The 17,512-nt window shown below is 38.2% G+C and overlaps 1 pseudogene; it reads right to left on the bottom strand.

Annotated features, from left to right (window-relative positions):
• Positions 1-15,260: 15,260 nt before the first annotated feature.
• LOC138164529 (high mobility group protein B2 pseudogene) lies at positions 15,261-16,375 on the bottom strand (annotated as a pseudogene).
• Between the last annotated feature and the right edge of the window lie 1,137 nt (positions 16,376-17,512).

Here is a 17,512-nt window from a genome sequence, read left to right as displayed (position 1 = left end):
AGGTATCTCACCTGGACTGTTGGAATTTGCCTCTTTGGGTTCTCTTTGCTTCAAGTTTCTCCCCATTCCAATCCATCCTCCACATAGCTACAAAAGAGATATTCCTAAAGCCAGGCCTGATCATGTCACTCTCCTACTCAGTAATTTCCAATGGTTCCCTCTTGCCTCTAGGATAATTATACATTACTCTCCTTCTTGTATTTCATGGTCTTGTCAAGCTGGCTTTCTATCTCTTTCTCATCCTTGTCACTCCATCACTGTGCCTTTGCACTGGCTGTATCCTATGCCCAGGACAAACGCTCTCCTCATCTTTGTTTCACAGAAACTCTCCCTTCCTTCAAGACACAGATCAAGTACCATCTTGGACACTGTTCCTCTCCTGATTTCCCCAACTGCTAGTTCCTTCCTTTCTTAATTACCATATAATTAACATAACATAACATAAAACACATGACATGATATGATATAACATAATATAATATCATATCATGTCATGTCATGTTATATATCATATTAGTATATATGTATGTGTGCATATACATATATAAAACCACTAGGCTGCTTTTCATTTCAGGATCTAAAGAAAGGTGAATCCTCATCTGACTGGACAATAATTACACTGCCCATCCCCAGAAGAGACTAAATTACAAAATCTTAAGGTTTAACTCCATCACCACTCTTGTGCTATCAGGCTCTTCCCCACAGAGATGACCCCCCTGCACAGTTAACTTTGATCCAATGGGGGGACAAGAGAAGTCTAAAAGAGGAAGTCAGGCATATCAGTGGACAGAGAGACGCTAAAGCAACATGGCAGAATTTCTCCTTGAAGGGACTAGCTTTTCTGAGCCTTTACTCTGTTCTATGAAGGTCTATTGATAGCAGAATCAGTCAGCAATCTTTGCTAGCAACATAACAATGAAACCCAGGAAAAGCATTGATCTTCATGAATTCTGGTTCACACCAGGTCAATAAATCAGTTAATAATTATTGTGGCTACTATGTCTCAAGCATTGTGCGAGGTACAGGGGACACAAATAAAAAAATGACAAAGTCTCTGCCTTCAGGGAGCTTACATTCTACTAGGAGGATAGAACATAGTCAAAGAAAAGTAAATAAAAGTCACATACTATATAGTTTATAAAACTTTTATTGGTTGGCTACTCACACTACAGCACCTCAGATCTCCATTGTTGCACATGTGGACACCTACTTAAACTCTATGCCAGCTCAGTCTTTTCAAATTTCTCTCATTCTGGCAAATCTAGGTTCCCAAGGATCATGACCACATGGTTACACTCAAATTCTCTCAAGATCTCAAGGGTAACCATATTATCAGAGAAGATACCCTATTTATTCACCATTATAGCTCTTGAGCCTTCACCAGAGCACCTTCATTTACATAAAACCAACTACTCAAAACAGGGAGAGAAAGAGACAGAGACAGAGAGAGACACGGAGATACAGAGAGAGGAGAAGGAGAAAGAGGGAGAGGGAAAGGGAGAGAGAGGTAGAGGGAGGGAGAAAGAGACAAAGAAAGAAACAGAAAGGGAAAGAGAGGCAGTGATAAAGGGAAGATGGTTGTTAACTTATCTGAGAGAGAGAGATAACTTGGGACTTCCTCAGTATTTGTTCCAGAATTGTCACAGGACTCCCCAGATCCAGATGAATAAAACAAGGTGATTAAATAGAGTACCCAAAAAGTCCTAAGAGGTAGAAAAATGTGACCATTTAGATTAATGCCAGAATTCCACAAGAAACAGAACTTATATTTACAGAGATGTGGAGAAAGATGCTTAGATGTCTTGAGAAAATCAGTGATGAGAGAAGCCAAAATTTGCTGAAACCCTTGCTGGATGTGAGGGCGTAAAAGAAAATTATGTTCTCAGAGTGCTTATCCTTTAATTGGGAATACAGAATAAAAGCACAAAAGACAGAAACTCCAGGTTAACTATCCCAAGAGGTGAATGAATGGTAAAGACAAGTTGTGTTTGTCCTTCGTTTTCTAAAAGGACCATGGCATCAGAGAAATGAGGACATGACTTACAGTTGATTTTGATTTGAGTGAGGAAGGCTATGCAAGGTCACCAGCCTCACTTTCTCCTCCAGAGATATCTGGATCCAGTGACCAGATATTCTCAGGATAACTGGAGATGACCCAGGATGCAATAGGAGACCCTGACCCTTTTAGGCCTAAAAGTTCTGAAGTGGGAAAGCTCACCAAGAGTATAGATGGTTGAAGAAAGCATTATGAATGAGGTGGGTCTTGAAGCATGGTGACTCTACCAGACAGGAGGAGTGGTATGATCAGAGGTAAGGAGAATGAAAAACATAAGGCACATTTAGAATAAAGCTGACCAATCTATTTGGTTTATAGTCAAAACTAGGCAGCTAGGGGGTGCAATGGATAGAGTTCCAGGCCTAAATTGAGAAGACTCATCTTCCTGAGCTCAAATCTGGCCTCAGAAACTTGCTAACTGTGTGATCCTGGGCAAGTCACTTAACCCCATTTACCTCAGTTTCTTCAACTGTAAAATGAGTTGGAAAAGGAAATGGCAAAACACTCCAATATTTCTGTCAAGAAAACCCCAAATAAGGTCATGAAGAGTCAGACATGATGGAAAAAATGACTGAACAACAACAAACTATGTTTTACAAACAAACATTATGCTAAATATTGGATAGGGAATATATTTGAAATTCTCAGGGAATCCAATTCCCTAAGAATTGGGTAGGGAATCCAAAAAAAATTGCATAGGGAAAGTATTGGATAGGAGACAGGGTGAAAGAGATAAATTGGAACAAAATCTGAAGCCTGAATTGTGTTTGCACTCTAGCTTGGAAGTAAATAGAAACCATGGAAAGTTTTTGAGTAGGGGAATGGAATGTGCAAAGTGATAATTTCTAAAGATTAATCTGACATTGTTCTGCAGGGGTGAATGAGGAGAGAAAAGAAATATGGACACCTATGGGAGTCTATTCTTGTAGAAATACATCTTTATAATTCACTTTTTTGCTCATTCTCACTGTAATTCCTTAACATACACCACCCCCATTTTTTAAAACAACATTTCATGAACTAGAATCATCTTATATGTTATCACAGTTCTCAGAATTATCATTTAAAGCCCTCCACAATATAGTTTCAATGTATGCTTCTGATCTTATCTCATATTATTCCTCTCTATACACTCTCTGTTCCAGTCAAAGTGGCCTGCTAATTTCTTCCTGTACATGGGACTCCTACATGAAGCCTTTCTTGAGGCCTACCCCACTACCCCAGGACTTAGTGCTCTCTCCTTGAAATTACTTTATATGTACATTGTGAATATACAAATGTATATATGTATGTGTGTGTGTATATGTGTGTATACACACAGATACAAATTTGTTTGGGTAAATGTTACATCCCCCTCTAGAATGTAACCTACTTGAGGGCAGGGACTTTGTTGCTTCCCTCTTTGTATCTCTGCTGCTTAGCCCAATGTCTTACACAGAGTATGTCCTTGAATGAAACTGAATCATGCCCACTTATAGGCATTGCTAACTACCAGGTGTTTCAAACTTCTGGGTTAAAGCTCACTTGTATCCTGCAGAGCTCACACCCTGGCTTCATTCCTAGGCAACTGGTCCCAAGTCTCTCTACCTGTACACTAGCAATCAGAAGGTCCCTTTCATTCAAGGTATGTGCATACACACATTAACACCCCAGCATAAACAGGGACTTAAAGGAAAAAAATTACTTGAAAATTCATACAATAGTCAAATTAACAAGGCATAAAGGAAAGATCTCAGACAACCCAAGCTCAGAAAGAGAAATTGTGCTAGCTATAAATGGACTACCAAAGAAAAAGATCCAAGTGAATTTACAAGTGAACACTCCCAAGCATTTTAGGAGCAATTAGTGCCAATTTTACAAAAACCATCCTCAAAAACTAAAAAGGAAGACACTGTACTGAGTACCTTATGAGTACAATATGATATTGATACCCAAATCAGAGAGTGATAATAACAAGAAAGAAATTAAAAGTATAAACAGGCAATATCACCTTCTGTGCTGTGAGTCCTGAGGAGGTAAAGAAGATGGTGAGATGGTGGGAGAGGGGGAGGAAAGGTAGATGGACGTCAAGGCCCAGTTTGGGTCTGGGAGAATGGACTACTTTTGGTGCCAACTTAACTGTCTAGTGTTCATTCCTCATGGCAAAGAATACCACACTATAAACATAAAAAGTTTGAGAAATACTGAAATTGATGCTGTTGTCATGATAATGATACATTTCTGTAGGTAATATTTATCTAGCACTTAATGTATGCCAAGCATTGTGCTAAATGATTTACAATTATTATTACATTTAATCTCACAGCAACCCTGGAAGGTAGGTACTATTATTATTATTCCCACTTTACAGATGAGGAAACTGAGGCAAATAGAGGCTTAGAGACTTGCCCAGAGTCACACAGCTAGCAAATGTCTAAGGGCTTCATTTTGACTCCATTCTTCTTGACTCCTGGCCCAGTGCTCTATCCACTGTGCCATCTAGATGTATATTGATTATAACTCTATGAGACAGAGAACAACTTTTTTTATTCCACAGTGGAATGATCAGTGGTTCTGGATCACCTGAGTTCAAATCCTGTCTATGATACCTGCTATCTGTGTGATGTTAGGCCTTGGTTTCCTCACCTATAAAATGAGGGGGTTGAGGTCAATGGCCTCTGAGAGCCCTTCCAGCTATAGAAGGAGCCTGGTTTTATAGGTGAGGAAACAGAGGCTCAGCTACTTGGCTATATCCTCCTAACTTGTGAGGGATAGACCCAAGTCTTCTGATATCAAGTCCACTGCTCCTCTCTCTCCACCACACCAGTGCCCTGCCTGTTTCAGAGACAGTTTTTTCCTCTCAGCACAGTGTAGAGGATCCCAAGAGCATTCAGGGACAAATGGAGGAGCAGGGGGACCTAGGATGAGGTAGCCTTTGTAGCAAATGCTGGGGTGGGGGTAGGAATTTGGGAAATGACTCTTCATTACCCATCTCTGACTCTCCCACATGCCGGGGCATGGCTGAATTGATTGCCAAGCACCTGATAGGATCCAATCCCATTAATATTTGCTGTACTTCACAACAGCCCATATGGCTTTTTCAGGGTCTGCCAGAGCCTGGCTGGATTAATTAGATCAAATCAGAAAAAAGGGTGGGGTGAAGCCAGATAGGATATTGCTGTCACTGGTCCTTTCCTGACTGAGACCAAAGCTTGCATTTAGTTAATCAGTCCCATGATGAAATGTATTGCCTTGAAATTCAATAGTACCCTTCACAAAGGGGGTGGGGAGGACTATTTTTTTTTCTACTAAAGATCGTTGACTCATAGAAATAATCAATCAAAAGCCACACACATTCAACTTGAATGTCTTTATAAAAAATGGAATTTTTTTCCAGTGAGTATAACAGATATAACAGTACATGATTACCATTTTGAGTCCAATCAAAGGAGAAGAAAAGAAAGTTACATAATGAAAGAGAAGATAATCATAGAGATATAGTCTTTTTAATTTTTAAATTGTATTTATTATATTTACTTTTATATCACAATTATTTTCTTATTCAGAAAATAGAAACTCCACCCTACCTAACTCATTCTTCCCTTGCAATAAATAAAAAGATGGCTAAACAAAACCAATTCTCAGAGCAGTCTCTGATAGCATATGTAATATTCCTCACCCATGGTCTCCTGCCTTTCTGCTAGAAGGAAAGAAATATGACTTTCATCATGATTTCTCCAGGCCTGAAGTGATTCAATTTATTTTGAAGGCAATATTATTAAAATAAAAAACCTCTTTTCTCATGTTACTTTTTTGCTTGGGGTTTGGGGCATCAGAGTAATTTGTTCCTAAACTTAAGTGTTTTTATATTTAACCCTCCAGAAGTTCTCTCCTGAGGAATACCTAGGCTTTAGAGGCAAAAGAGATGTGGGAAATCATTTCTTCTAATCTCATTATATGAATGAGGAGACTGAGGTCCAAGGGCAGGGTTTTTTGCCCAATATCACATCAATAATGAATGACAGAACCAGAATTTGAACCCAAGTCCTTGGAGTCCAAACTCACTGCTATTTTCCACTATGCCACAACACCTCAAGGCATTCAGTTAATGTTAGAGCACTTCTCTGGTTCCTAGAGAAATGTACACTGAGAGTTGAATAAAATCAGAGGAACAGAGGTGTCCCATGTTATAATTTTATATGAAAAAACTTCCTGTCAAATTTGCATCATTTTTTTTACCCAGTTATCTGACACAAGCAGTGTGGTTGTAGTGATAGGAAGTAAATGGAAACCAAAAGCATGGCGGAGGGACCATATTCCTTTTCTTTTTAAAGTTGCCAGTAGATGAATATTCATAAGCATCAAATCCAGGAAGACTAAGCTGTCATGAACAGACGTTATTTGGGAGCCTAGAGACAGGAGCACCTTGGCTCATGGCACCATTCTTTCATTCTTGCCTTAACTCTCAAGAGGCAAACTCTCTGATCAGCAGGACCAGATCAGCCTGGAGTTGTGGCCAAGGGATATATTTCCTGGATAGTAATGAACAGAGACCTGAAGCCAAGGTTATCTAATTCATCACAGAACAAGTCTCAGGATAACTAAGTAATGAGATAAGCATTTAACTAAACAATGCATTGGAAGGGGAGACTGCAAAAACTGATATAAAGGAAGCATCTTGTGAGAAGAAAAGGGACTGGATTCAATAGGAAGTTGTTATAAGGTCCTTCTGAAAGGAGGCTTACTAGCTATATGACCCCAGGGAAAGTCACAAACTCTGAAGGAACTAATATATACTACACATATCCAATCAAGATGACATGAAAGTTTAACACTTGGGTGAATAAAAGGATATTAGAGCTCTATATGGAAGAGGGGAGAGCTTGGGGGAAAGAGAATACATCCTATTTTGAACATGTTGAATTTGAGCTATCTATGGGAACACCCAGTTAGAAATAACCCATATGTAGTTGATAATGCTAGGTTGGAGTTTGAGAGAGTAGAGCTGGTTATTTATTTAGGCCTGGGAATGATTGACATAGAGATGATATTTAAGCCTATGGAAGCTGACTGGGTCCCTATGTAGCAGAGAAAAATGAAAGTTAAGAGAAAATTGAAAAAGACCTAGAACAGAGTCTTGGAGTACAACTATAGTTAGGAGGAATGACATAGATGATGAACCAGTCTCTTTAAGATACTGCCCCCTTTAAGATATATGGAATTTATTTGTTAAAAGGGGTATAAAAGGAACTTTTACATAAAGAAAAATAAATTAACTGGTAAAGAATAGAAGTAATATATCTTTCAGAGAGGAATGTTATGATGGTTGAAAAGGACAGGAAAAGAATCTTCGTTTTAATAAATAAAATTACTAGGATCTATGTATAAAGACATAGTTTTCAGATAACCTGTTGACTCATTGCCAAAGAATGCAGAAAATGAACTGAGGTGTAAATATAAAGGTTCAAGTCACCTTGTGAACGGTACAGGATGATACTTCTTTTGTTTGTGTACAGTTTGGTATTTGAAAGGAGAAGAAGAAAATATACATGTAAATGGGAAGAAACATAGACTGTTGAAGAAGACCACTTTGAGGACTGTGAAATGGCTGGAGCTGCAGGGGATTGAGATCCTTCAACTCATTACCATGTAACTGTGTTAAAGGTATGAGTGTAAATAAATGAAAAATCAAATAAGTAAATGAAAGTACTCAAATGAAATTAAAAATCAAAATCAAAATGAAAAAAAATCAAATGAGTAAATGAAAGATCAAAGAACTTTGGAGCCTAGGAACTACTAGTAAATAAGTGCTATTGATGTCATAAGGGAGATGTAGCAGCTAGGTGGTACAGAGGATAAAGCAATAGGCCTTCAGTCAGGAAGACCTGAGCAAAAATCCAGCCTCAGATACTTCCTAGCTATGTAACCCAAGGAAGTGGCTTAACCTCTGTTGGCCTCAGTTTCTTCAACCATTAAATGGGGATAATAATAGTACCTACCTCCTAAGGTTATTATAAAGATCAAATGAGACAATGCTTCTAAAGCACAGCACAGGGCCTGGAACATAGGTACTTAATAAATGTTTCTTCCTTTCCCTTCTCTTCCTGAATACCAGAAGGTTCTGATTTGATCGAGTAAAAGCATGTGAACAAGCTGGTCAGAGTTAAGTAGGAGAGTGAATCAATCAAACAATAAGCCAAGTACTTATTGAAATCTAGGAATTCCACAGACACTGAGGATACAAGGACAAGGAAGGAAACACTGCTTGCTTGGAGTAATCTTACATTATAAACGAGGGAGACATGTCCACATAAAAATATATGCAGATAAATATAGTTAATAAATATGTACATATTTACCTCAACGTGTGTGCATGAACACATATACAAAGCAGTTAAATATAGAACAGTTTGGTTATAAAGATCAGAAAATCCACAGTTTCTGATTCTATCCCAAATATCCAGTGTTGATTTAGGAGCACTTACTAATGAACCAGCTAGGTTCCCTTGGGGGTTTGATCTCACATATATCACAGTGGACTTTTCACTTCTACATTCATCTTCCTCACGGACCTGGCAAAGCCATGTAAGATGAGGTCCAGAGTTCCTTAAAATGCAGAGTCATAGCTGTGGAAGGTAAATTGGAAAGGGGTACATTTCCAATCTGAGGGCAATCCTCCACAGCCACATGTTAGATGGAATTCCTAAGGCATTGTTTAAATGATCAAGCCACCACTGATGGGTATGGTCATCATATCTGTTCCACAGCTGCTTGTGGAAGATGCTCTGCACCTTAGAGGATGTGCTGTCCTATTTGGAACGCCTCAGTCTCTTGGCCATCCTTGCTCATCTTTATACAAAGTAGTTTGGGAGGGAGGGCATCAGCAATGAAAGATTAAGAAAGGTTTCATGCAGAAGATGGTGACTGAGAAACATCTTAAAGGAAGAGGAGGCCTGTGAAGTGGTGGTGAGGAGGGCAGTACATTTCAGACATGAGGGGTAGTTGGCAAATACCATATCAACCATTTTTGGCACTTTTTGAAACCACACTGGCTCTCAGGTAGATGACCATCTTCCAGGTGGAGGACCAGACTATTAAGGACTCTGGCAAGAATCTTGCAGGCAATGACTAGGAGAGAGACCCCTCTGTGACTGTCACAGTACAATCGATTTCCCTTTCCTTTATAAAGATGGACAATGGAGGCATCCTTGAACTTCTGGAGGGTAACCTCCTTTTGTCATATAATCTGGCAGATTTTAGTCAGCTTTTGTATGAGCAGTCCTTTGCACGAGAAAGAGCTTTTACAATGGAGGGGAAAATGGGGGAAGGGAGGAGGATAGGAGGCAATTCTTCAACCTCCCTCTCATTGGAATTGGTTCAAAGAGAGAAGAATATACACACACATTCTGTTGTGTATAGAAATGTACCCTTCTTAAGGGTTGTATGTCCACTTTCAAAGAGGACCAATGACATCATGCAGTGATGTCTTTATTTGCATATGAATTGAATTGAAGTGAGGCAAAGTTGCACACAATTGTCAGCCTCACTCTCTCTTCCAGAGTCATCTAATCCAGTGACCAGACAACAGTCAAGACAACTGGTGATCTAATATCTGACCAACCTCTATGTGTTCCATAGCACCTGTTTCAGTTTCCTTCATGTTCATTGGAACAAATTGTTCTCATTTGCCCATTCCACAAGAAGAAGTCTTCACATGCTTGGAGTAGACATCCTCCCCACCCCCCAGCTCACTAATGAGTTTGAGATGTGCTGGTTACCCTTGTCAAACCCTGAAAATAAATGACCAAAGAGTCACAGAGGTTGTGTAAACGCTGTTAACTGAAAAATGCCAAAGAGGTCACAGAGTTAATACCCCAACTGTTAACTCTGAAAAACAAAACAAAACAAAATAAAACCAAATTGCTAATAGTGTTTATAAGCAAAAAGCTTCTTCATTCTGTTGGAGGACAGAAACTTAGACACACATGTCAGGGTTTGATCTGATACTGTGGAGACCCACTACAGTAAGGTCAAGCCTTGAAACATAATAGCAGTGACTAGACTAAGAAACACACAGCAAGCTGTACTTGTGGCAGTGAGAGAGTAACAGCAACAATGAGGCAAGTTTGACTTGTAGCAGGGCTTCATGATTGGAATGTGGTTCCTGCAGGTTCTTGTCCAAGCTCAGGGACCACCTGGGGCTTGTGTGAAACAGTTCTGGGGTTTTTCTGCAGCGGAGTTCATCCAGAGAATGAGTGTAAAGGATTATGTCAAGCTCTGGGCACAACTTGTTTGCTGGGCCTTATCTCTGAAAAATAAGGTGTCTTCTAAGAGTGAAAAGAGAGGAGTGAAAAAGAGGGTTATTCTTGGCATGGGGATCCTAACACCTTCAACTTGATTTGGCCCATCTGCCCAGATGGCTTTACCAGGATGTGGTCACTGCACATGCTATAGCTTCATGGAGCCACAGGTGAGAATTGGTTGGTAGGTGGACACCAAAAGTGGGTGAACAGTCCCAAAAAGGGTTCTGGAAGCCCTCTCACAAGACGTGCTAGTCCTTCTTGAACACTCATACACATACAACTTACCCAGTAGGGAAATAAGAGAAGCGGTAAGAAAGAGGTGGATGATAAAGGAGAGGGAGGATTAAGGGAGGCAATGACTAAAAGCAAAATAGACTTTTGAGGGGAGAAGGATAAAAAGAAAAAGAGAAGAAGAAAACAGAACATAATGGTGTGGAGTGAAATACATAATAAGCACAACTCTGATTGTAAATGGAAAGAACTCACCCATAAAATGTTAGTGGATGTCAGAATGGAATAGAAACCAAAATCCAACAATATGTTGTTTACAAGAGACACACATGAAACAGAAAGACACAACCAGAGGTAGAATAAAAGGGCTGGAGCAGAATCTAATATGCTTCAGTTCAAATAAAAAAGGCAGGAGTAGCAATCATGATCTCAGATAAAGCAAAGACAAAATAGATCTAATTAAAAGGAAAATCAAGAAAGGTACATTTTGCTAAAAGGTACCATGGACAGTGAAGTAATATAAATAATTTTAACAGCAAGGATCTCTAAATAAGGCCTCATTTCTCAAATATGTACTAAGTATAGAACTGAGACAAATTTATAAAAATAAGAGCCATTCCCCAATTGATAAATGATCAAAGGAAATGTTCAGGCAGTTTTCAGAAGAAGATATCGAAACTATTTATAGTCATATGGAAAAATGCTCTAAATTGCTTTTGATTAGAGAAATGTAAATCAAAACAATTCTGAGGTATCATCTCACACCTATCAGAAACAACAAATACTAGAGGGAATGGGGGAAAATAGGTACACTAGTAAAGTGCTGGTGGAGTAATGAACTGGTCTAACCGCATTGGAAAACAAATTGGAGCTATGCTGAAAGGGCTATAAAACTGTGCATGTCCTTTGGCCTAGCAATGCCATTACTAGGTCTATATCCCAAAGAGATCAAAGAAAAGGAAAAGGACTTATATATACAAAAGTACTTATGGCAGTTCTTTCTGTGGTGATTTTTTACCATGATTTTTTCAGCAATGTTGTCAGATGCCTTCAACAAGGATGAAAACAGCATTGAGGTCAGCTACCTCACTAATAGTAAATTATTTAACTTGCCCTGGAATCAGGAAGATTTTAGTTCAAATCTTGACTCTGATACATTCTAACTGTGTGACCCTGAGCAAGTCATTTAATCTTATTGCTCCAAGCAATTCTTTAAGACCATAAGGTGCAAACCTGCATTAGTAGAGACATTATCCTTGCAGGAAGTTCCCTACCACTCTTCCTCTCCCTTTCCCCTTTTCTCAATGCATCCCTCTTTCTCATTTTTTTTCATTTTTTGGGGGAAGAACTTTTTACCATCATAGACTCATACCCATGCCCTGTCTATGTAAATTTCTTTTAACTGCCCTAATAATGATAAAGTTCTTAGGAATAACATGTATCATCTTCCCATATAGAAATATAAAGTTTAACTTTATTGATCCCCTGATGATTACTCTTCCAAATTACTTTTTATGTTTTGCTTGAGTCTTATGTTGGAATGTCAAATCTTATATTCAGCTCTGGTCTTTTTATCAGGAATATTTGAAAGTATTATATTTAATTAAATATGCATTTCCCCCATGAATGATTACACTCAGGTTTTCTGGGTAGGTTATTCTTGGTTGTAACCCTAACTTATTTACCTTTCAAACTATCATATTCCAAGTCCTATGATCCTTTAATGTGGAAACCACTAAATCTTATATGATCCCGACTGTGGCTTCGTGGCATTTGAATTGTTTCTTTCTGGCTGCTGGAAGTATTTTCTCTTTGACCTAGAAACTCTTGACTTTGGTTGTAATATTCCTGAGCATTTTCATTTTGGGATCTCTTTTGGGAGGTGATCAGTGGATTCAATTTCTATTTTCAGGTATTCCAACAATTCTTAAGTATTCCTAAAATGAAATTCTGAAAAAAAAATTCTTAAATATCTCTCCTTGATCTATTTTCCAGGTCAGTTGTTTTTCTGATGAGGTATTTCACATTTTCTTCTATTTTTCATTCTTTTAATTATGTTTTTATTGTTTCTTGATGTCTCATAGAATCATTAGCTTCCACTTGCCTTATTCTAATTTTTAAAGAAATATTTTCTTCGGTAAGATTTTGTATCTTTTTTTCCATTTGACCAATTCTGATTTTTAAGGAGATTTCTTCTTCAGTGAATTTTTGTTTCCTCTTTTACCATTAGGACAATTCTGTTTTTAAGGTGTTATTTTCTTCAGTGTTATGTTGTTTTGTTTTGTGCCTCTTTTACCAAGCTGTTAATCTCTTTTCATAATTTTCTCGCATCTCATTTCTTCTCCCAATTTTTCCTCTACTTATCTTTTTCTTTAACTCTTCTGGGAATTTTTGTTGGGCTTAGGAACAATTAGCATTTTTGAAGCTTTTTTTTGGGTGGTAGCTGTTTTCACATTTATCTTATTTTGAGTTTTACTTGGTCTCCTCTCCCACTATAATAGCTTTTTAAAGTCAAATTATTTTTTGTTGTTTGTTCATTTTCCTAGCCTATTCTTGACTTTGAACTTTATGTCAAGGTTGGGCTCTGCTTACCTGGGGGTGGGGTGGCACTGTCCCAAACTACAGGGTTTTTAATGCTGCTGTTTTTCTGAACTAGTTCTGAGGGTCTGTAAGATTTTGGTGCTTCAAAGGTGGTGTGATCCCAGGAGAGGTGTGGTCACTGCTCTCCTGGTCTGCATTCTGGTCTTTACCAAGGACCCTTGCAGCTGCATGTGCTAGCTTCTTTGCCTTGAAACTTTAACCAGGGTCCTTGCTCCCTTATGACTGACCACCAGCATTCCTCTCTACCCTGGAACTGTGACCCATAACTGCATATGGGCAATAGCCTTGCCAATCAATACCAGCCGTAGTCAGTGCCAGCAAAGGATCTCCTGTATCTATTTCTGAGCAGTCCTCTGATCCCCTCACTGTCTCTGACCTGAGAACTCCTGAAATTTCTAACTATTATTTTAAAAGGGAATTTAGCAAGTTATAGTCTTTAATGAGAAAAGAAGCTCTCTTAAAGCCAAACAATGGTCAAAATAAACAAATTGACCATATTTGGACCATATAGATCAGACCATCCAGTAAGCCACCCAATGGCTTACTGTGATTGGAGATGCTGTGCTCTCCAATCTGAATGAAATTCACAACCATAAAGTTCAAGGAAACCACACCACTTATAGGAGTCCCAATACTTTTCCTTCTCAAGCCAAAGATGGCAGCAGAGAACAACTTCACTTTTTTTTCAAAATGGCACCAGAGATCAATCTGGAACACTTGACTAATGAAATCAGTTCTCTCTCCAATAAATCAGAAATTACTCAACTGGAGCTTCTTCTCCACTGGCTACTTCTGACAGTCACAGTTCCAACCAAACATCATTTTAGGCCTTCAAATTTCTGGGTTTCCTGTTCTCTCCTGCTGCTTTCTTGTGTAATCTTGCCCTTCCTTTATTCAATGGCTTAAATGAGAGCCTTCTGACCTTCAGTGGCTCATCTTTTACTTAAAAAGTCACAATTCCCTAAATTTCTCCTATCAAATTGATAGTAATCTTAAAATCATACCTAGATCTCCAAATAATGATTTCTCCTTTTCTTAGTTTTGATATCTTTAATGATTAAACATGATATTCCAAAGTAGGAGAGACACCTTCATTCCTCAGCTCTAAAGGCAGTTAGTGTCCTTGAAACTGTTTCTTCACTCACATTTCTCTAGTTTTTAATAAATAAAAGGTCTTTCACTGACTTTTTTTACTTTTAATTTAATCTGCTTTATTAACATTTTATCCAACACTTTCTTAAGTCTAGATAATCAACAACAAAATCAGTCAACCCCTGATTTATAACATTTGCTGATTTCAGAGTTGTACTAGCTCACACCGAAAATTTAACAGTTGGCTCCTGGGAAATAGTATGATTTGGCTTCAGCATGCTCCTGAATATAACCTTCTGTGATTCTTTTTTTTTTTGGTAATATAATTCAATTTAAAAGAAGTATATATATTAAATTTAACAAGACCATGAAAGTGCTCTATTTGGTTGTGCTTCCTTTCATTATTTTCTCCATACATTAAAATATTTTACTTATTCTCTTTTTTGTGTTTATATCTCTCATTGCCCACTAATGTATACCATTCCTCTGAATAAAAGTTCTCCCTTATATATCTATATCATCCCTATCTCTTTTTAAATTTTTTTAGTTTTCAACATTTATTTCCACAAGATTTTGAGTTACGATTTTTTCTCCTCGTCTTTCCCCTATCCCCACCTCAAAATAGTGAGCCTATTGAATACCCCTTCCCCCCCAATCTGCTTTCTCTTATATTCTCCCCCATGCCCACTCTAACTTTCTAGTAGGGCAAGATGGATTTCTATACCTCAGTGCCTATATATCTTATTTCCCAGTTGCAAGTAAAAAACAATTTTTTAAAAAACATTTGTTTTAAAACTTTGATTTGCAGATTCTTTCCCTTCTTCCCTTCTTCCCTCACCCCCACTGAGAAAATAAGCAATTTGATACAGGTTGCACATGTGTAGTTACACAAAATGTTTCCATAGTAGATATATTGTGAAAGACATAATTTCCCTCCATCCTATCCTGCCCCTCAATTATTCTATTTTCTATCTTGACCCTGTCCTTTTTCAAAAGCGTTTTCTTCTTTTTTTTTTTAATGTACACCATTTTATTACAAAATATTTTATCTTAAAAAAAACAAAATGCAACGTTATATAAAACTTAAGATTTGCTATACTACTTCCTAGGGCTTTACTGTGCTACAACAATACACTGTCAAGAAATCCAAAAGAAACCATTAAATATGCAGAAACATTAAACATCAGAAGCTTTAAAATCTATCTGGAATGGCCCCTCAAAAGCTCCTACTTACATTAAAAAATAGAGGTTCTCCCTACAAAGAATCAATCACGTTTACCTATACACAAGTCTGAAGCTAACAATGAGCTGCACTTGAGTTCACATTCTTAGCAAAACAATGACTTTCATCACACACAAAAAATCTTTATAGCAGGATATTCATTTACTCTTCATCCTCCTCCTCCTCATCCTCCTCATCTTCCTCTTCATCCTCCTCATCTGGTTCATTCTTCTTCTTAGATCCTGTTGGCCTTCCAGGGCCCTTCTTTCCTACATCTCCCTTGCCCTTGGCACGATGTGCTGCAATATCCTTTTCATATTTCTCCTTTAGTTTAGCAACTTTCTGTTCATAAGGTAGTTTGTCTTTGGATGACTGTTCAGACCACAGTTCCCCCAATTTCTTAGCAGTATCTCCAATAGAAAGGCCTGGGTGTTCACTTTTGATCTGTGGACGATGTTCAGCACAGAAGAGGAAGAATGCATATGGTGGTCTTTTGGGAGCATTAGGATCCTTTTTTCTTTCCCTTCTTATCACCTTTGGGAGGAACATAGTTTTTCATCTCCCAATCATACTGAGCTTTATCTCCTTTTGCAAGGTCTTCAAACTTGGACTTTTCTTTCGCAGACATGGTCTTCCATCTCTCCAAGCACTTTTTGGAGAACTCGGTGAAGTTTACCGGGGAGTCTGGGTGCTTCTTCTTGTGCTCCTCCCGGCACGTCTGCACAAAGAAGGCGTAGGAGGACATTTTGCCCCTCGGCTTGTTGGGGTCTCCTTTTCCCATCCTGACCCGCTTCTCTACCTGCTGTAGGAGCTTCTTGGGTTCCTCAGAGTGTCTGGCGCGGTGCTGCCTACTCACTCAGGAGCTCTTGCAGTGAAATGGTTTCAAAAATGTTTTCTTCTAACTACCCTCTCCCCTAATCTGCCCTTCCTTCTATAATCCTCCCTCTTATCCACTTCCCCCCTACTTTCTTGTAGGGTAAGATACCCAGTTCAGTGTGTATGTTATTCCTTCCTTAAGCCAGATTCAATGAAAGTATGGTTGACTCATTCCCTTTCACCTTACTGTTCTTCCTCTCCATTGTAACAGTTTTTATTTTGCCTCTTTTATATGAAATGATTTACCCTATTCTATCTCTCCCTTTCTCCTGTCATTATATTCTTCTCTCACCTCTTGATTTTATTTTTTAGATATCATCCCTTCATATTCAACTCATCCTGTGCCCTCTATGTATACATGTACACACGTATACACACACTCACATATGTATTTATACACACATACACCCTCCTACATATACATGTATATATGTATACATATATATTCCCTTCAACTATCCTCATACTGAGAAAAGTCTCATGAGTTACAATTATCATTTTTCCATGTAGGAATATAAATAGTTCAACTTTAATAAGCTCCTTATGATTTCTTTTTCCTGTTTACCTTCTCATACTTCTTTGTATTTGAAAGTCAAATTTTCTGTTCAGCTCTAGTTTTTCATCAAGAATGCTTGAAAGTCCTCTATTTCATTGAATGACCATATTTTCCCCTGAAGTAGTATACTCAGTTTTTCTGGGTAGGTGATTCCTGGTTTTAATCCTAGCTCCTTTGACCTCTAGAATATCATATTCTAAGCCCTTTGGTACCTTAATGTAGAAGCTGCTAGATCTTGTGTTATCCTGATTGTATTTCCACAATACTCAAATTGTTTCTTCCTGACAGCTTATAATATTTTCTCCTTGAGCTGGGAGGTCTGGAATCTAGCTATGATATTCCTAAGAGTTTTCTTTTGGGGATCTTTTTCAAGAGACAATGAATGAATTCTTTCAATTTTTATTTTGCCCTCTGGTTCTATAATATCAAGGCAATTTTGCTTGATAGTTTCTTAAGTGGTGATTTCTAGGCTCTTTGTTTGATCAAGGCTTCCAGGTAGTCCAATAATTTTTAAATGATCTCTCCTGGATCAATTTTCCAGGTCAGCGGTTTTTCCAAAGAGATATTTCACATTGCCTTCAATTTTTTCATTTGTT

The sequence above is a fragment of the Petaurus breviceps genome, unplaced genomic scaffold (genome assembly GCF_028583685.1).
Source record: "Petaurus breviceps papuanus isolate PSGF00001 unplaced genomic scaffold, PetGlider_PUasm1.0 190, whole genome shotgun sequence".
Taxonomy (NCBI): Eukaryota; Metazoa; Chordata; class Mammalia; order Diprotodontia; family Petauridae; genus Petaurus; species Petaurus breviceps.
The sequence above is the reverse complement of the archived record's forward strand: the minus strand, read 5'-3'. Positions and strand labels throughout refer to the sequence as shown.